This window comes from Rhagoletis pomonella, unplaced genomic scaffold, assembly GCF_013731165.1.
Source record: "Rhagoletis pomonella isolate Grant_MI unplaced genomic scaffold, Rhpom_1.0 Rhpom_scaffold_00002, whole genome shotgun sequence".
Lineage (NCBI taxonomy): Eukaryota > Metazoa > Arthropoda > Insecta > Diptera > Tephritidae > Rhagoletis > Rhagoletis pomonella.
In genome coordinates, this window is record NW_023458556.1 from 106,332,030 (window position 1) to 106,336,724 (window position 4,695).

Genomic DNA, 4,695 nt, shown 5'->3' on the forward strand with positions numbered 1-4,695 from the left:
CAAAAGCCCGATTTTTTGACACTTTGACCTCGATTTTTCCAAAACCTGTACGTGTTGGATCCTTTGTACTTACGGATTCGTAATCAGCACAAAAAAGCCTATCAAAAATAGCTTTAACATTTGTAGCACCAACATTTTTTTTCATTTTTGTTGGCCTGTGTAATCGACAATCGCTTAAGAGTCGTTTATCTACTGCCAGTCGACATTCGCAATAGGGGTGTCAATATTCTTTATGCAGCAGCTTTGCTCAACACGTCCGCACACGACCAAGTATTACAGTCCAAGAGATTGGTGTAACAAAACATGCAAAAAAATTAGTTTTGGAACAAATCCGGTGGATTTTGCAAGTTTTTTTCGAAGAACAAAATTTTTGACCAATTTTTTTAAGGTCAAGGAGTAGCTGTGAGTGAATGGCAGTATTTGTCGGTGAAAGGGAATAAGTTTAGCTTTCAAAACTATTTTGTTTCATATAAAAATATTGCTTCCGTTGAAAGCGCTACGATCAAAAAGCACACTGTGCGACGCAGGTATCAAATATGTTCGTTTCAACTTTCTCTCAACTACCATTGCATGATAAGCAGGGGTGTTTTTCCCGATTTCAAATGTTTTCGATAATATGCTGACTTAATGAAATCATTGAACCAAGTTTGGTAGAAATCGATAAAGCGGTTACCGAGATAGTTCTTTGTAATCATAAAGTGGGCGGTGCCACGCCCAATTCCTAAAAGTCTATAACTGTCTTGTTTATTGTTAAGAGACTGTTGTAAGTATTAACGTGGACTAAATTATTGTCATCAATTTTTGAAATATCGGAGTTTTCGTATTTTTGAAATTTACCGTTATACGGGAAGGGCGTGTAATTTTAGTCCGATTTGAATAGTTTTCAACAAATTTCTTTTCCGTACCAAGGTTATAAGGTGCACCAATTTTGGTTGAATTTGATGGATCCGTTACCGAGATACACATTTGTTGTCAAAAGTGGGCGGCGCCACGCCTATTATCCAAAAATTTACAATTTTCTGCTAAGTGGTTATTGCAATCGTCGATTTTGAGTGAATTACTTTAAATAATTACTGATTTATCGCAGTTTTCTTGTTTCTGTAAATTACCGGTATATGGGAGGTGGGCGTGGTTATTGCCCGATTAAAAAGATTTTCAACAGATTTCTTAGTTCGACCATAAGCTAGGCTCGGACGGAGTTTGGTACGGATTGGCGAAGCGGCTACTGATATACAGCATTTCATCATAACTGGGCGGGGTCACGCCCATTTTCCAAGCAGCCTCTACATGTGCAATAATGTATTCTTTTTCTGAGTAGGGTTGTCATCTATTAAAAAGTTAAAAGATTTTCGGCGTTGGCTGGATTACAAAATGAGATACCAAATGAAAAGCTCTGGCCTTCGCATGTACAAGAGCTCTCATTTTTTGAATAGGGTTACCACCTATTTCAAAATTACTATCTTCTATACATAGTATAAAGGAAAGTCGAGATATTTTGACCACGCTAATCTCAAAAACTACTGAACGGATTTATACGAGATTTTTTGAGTATAATCTGTATCGATAGGAATATTATCTTTAGTACTTTAGATTCCTCTAGGACTGCCACCTGTCTAAAAAATTATTAGATCCGCACTGTTCGTTGGATTACAAGAAATGAGGTGACAAATAAAAGGTTTGGCCTCCAGATGCGCAATTATATATTATTTTTATAGTAGGGTTGCAACCTGTTTAGTTGTCAATCGCATCTTATTTAATATTTATACATTCAGCGCGTGGCGAAACCTAGTCTATATATATAATACGCGAAGGCATTTTTTGTTCAGGTTAAAATATCTGTACCGTTCGCCCGATTTTCAAAAATGAGATGATTGAGTAGGGTTGCCCCCTATTCAAAAATTATGTATGTATAATACGCGAAGGCATTTTTTGTTAATGCCATTAGATTTGCACAGTTCATTCAATTTAGAAAAATGAAGTGTCAAAGGAAAAGGCTTGACCTTTTGATTTGCAGTAAGGTTTTATTTTTCGAAGAGGGTTGTAACATGTGCGAAAAATTAAAAAATGTGGGCTGTTCGTTACATTACAAGAAATGAGGTGTCAAATAAAAGGTTTGGCCTCCAGATGCGCAATTATATATTATTTTTTTAGTAGGGTTGCAACCTGTTTAGTTGTCAATCGCATCTTATTTAATATCTACACATTCAGCGCGTGGCGAAGCCTCGCGCATACGAGGCCGGCTGGTCTATATATATAATACGCGAAGGCATTTTTTATTCAGTATAAAATATCTGTACCGCTCGCCCGATTTTCAAAAATAAGATCTGAAATTAAAGCGCTTGGTCAGTAGATGTGCAAACTGGCTTTAGTTTTTCTTAAAGAGTTGCCACCTGTTGAAAAATTTAATTCAAATTATTTAATAATCAATGCTATCAAATCCGCACCATTCGTTCGATTTTCCAAACTGAGGCGTCAAAGTCCTTTACTTAAGGTGCGCATGTTCAATCAGGTTTTAGTTTTTCGAAGAGTTGCCACCAGTTAAGAAATTTGGCTCAAATTATTTAATAAGTAAATCCATTTTTACAATATGGGTATCAACCGAAATGGTTTTGAAAATGCCATTGTAGGCCGTGTAGGTCGGTTGCCACATGTTTAAAAAATGTTATTCAATTTTAATTAAAGGAATTTGGTAAGTAAATAAGGTATCACTATATCAGAGGTTTAAGAAGGTAGTAGTCTGGAAATATTATGAAGAAGTCGAATTAAATTATTTTGTACCCAATTTATATGAAATATTATAAATGAATGTCAAATGAAAGAGTTTTAAGAAATATTTAGTTTGAAAATTTACAATATTTTTGATATGTTTGAGGGTTGCCCCAGTTTAAAAAGTTGAATTTAAATTATTTAATAAATTAAATGAATTACTAAACGATGGTTATCAATAAATAGGTTTAAAATCCTTTATTTCAGAACTATATTTAGGAGGGTTGCCACGAGTTTAAAAAATAAATTTCCACTTAATTCATCAGTTTCTTGAAATATTTATAACAATATATATAACAATATTTATAACAATGACGATAAAAAGATTTTAGTTTGAAAATACTTTTAAAGAGGTTGCCACCTGTTTGAAAAGTCGAATTAGTTTTACTTATACACAAGCTACTGGAATGAATTACAAAATATTTGTGTCAAACGAAAGAGTTTTAAGAAAACTTTAGGTTGATGATATTTTTAATTGAGGTTGCCATGTATTTTTTAAGTCATCACAACTGCAACCTCTCATCAATCAGAAATGGTTTAGATAAATCATTAACGGTATTATTTGAGGTTTTTGAATAAAAACTTAATTTGCTTAAAAAGTTTAATTCAATTTTGGCGTTTTAACGCCATACGAGTTTACTAGTTATCTATAACCACAGAATAAATAGTATACAGAAGACGCATGTCGACTATCGAACCAATTTGAATTAAGGCACGAGCGCTGAGGCAAGCAAGGGTATCACAAGCGGCGCTGCCTCTGTTACTTTAGCAGTAGTTTCACTCGGCTGCCGCTGTTAATTCCATCGTCGCTACGACGACAAGATGTTAAATAACTTCGTTTTCCATCGCGATGTGTGTTTGTGGTGCTTACTGATAGAACTTTTTAGAAAGGTATCGATACTAGCACTCATATAGAATACTCTAAAAAAGTATCGATGCCAGTACTCATATTTGCAAAAAAGTATCGATAATACGCGTACTTCCAAGTATTCTCAAAGCAAACGCAAAAAGTAAACAAAAATCAGATTGCTTTGCTTTTTTCACCTCTTCCTATTTGTAAATTGAATAGTCACAGCTCTTAATAGTTTTAATCTGATCTAAAGGAGTTTATAGAATGAACTTCTGATAAATTAGTTGTACATGCGTAAATTAAATGTTTATAGCAAAAAGCTTATTTCCAAGTTTTTAAAAGCAAATATTTTATAATTGTTTGACGCGTACATGTATTTATAAATAACTTTACTTTGAAAATGAAATGCAAATGTAGAAGACCATTCTCTATTGGAAAAATAAGATCTCTTTTACATAAATTTTCTTCAAGAATGGGCTGGATTTCACAACGAAGGTAGCATACATGGGTTAACGACGGCTGCCTTATGCTGGAGGGTGGCCAAGATGTCGACTTCATTATCAAAGGGGAGGCAAGATATTCGTTTTTCAATTATTTAAACATTTTTAACTGAAGCCAATGTTGAAATGGCCGTTACATTTTCTTCTAGGTTGTTGAAATGTCAATTACCAGTAGCTCACTAGAACAAAATATGTATTAATTATTAGTATGGGTGTATACATATCGTCACCAGTATGCCATAAACATGAATGTGTAAAGCAGGCCTTCCCAAAGTGGGTGACGCGGCACACTGGGGTGCCGCGAGCATATGCCTGGGGTGCCGATAGTGGCTATAGTATACTAGTGGTGCGGATAAATTCTTTCGACTTTCCATACACAACGCAAGCGGTTTGATCAAACTTCAACATGGCGGCCAGAAAATCTAAAAATTTAGATTTTTATTAAAATTACCTTCAGCGGCTCGTCAAACCCCATACACAACACAAATAGCTTGCAGCAAAGGGATATTTCGCTCTTAAGCGTAGTTCCCCTGTACGTATTGTCAACGTAAAATTTAATCAGAAAAATTTCAGAAAAAT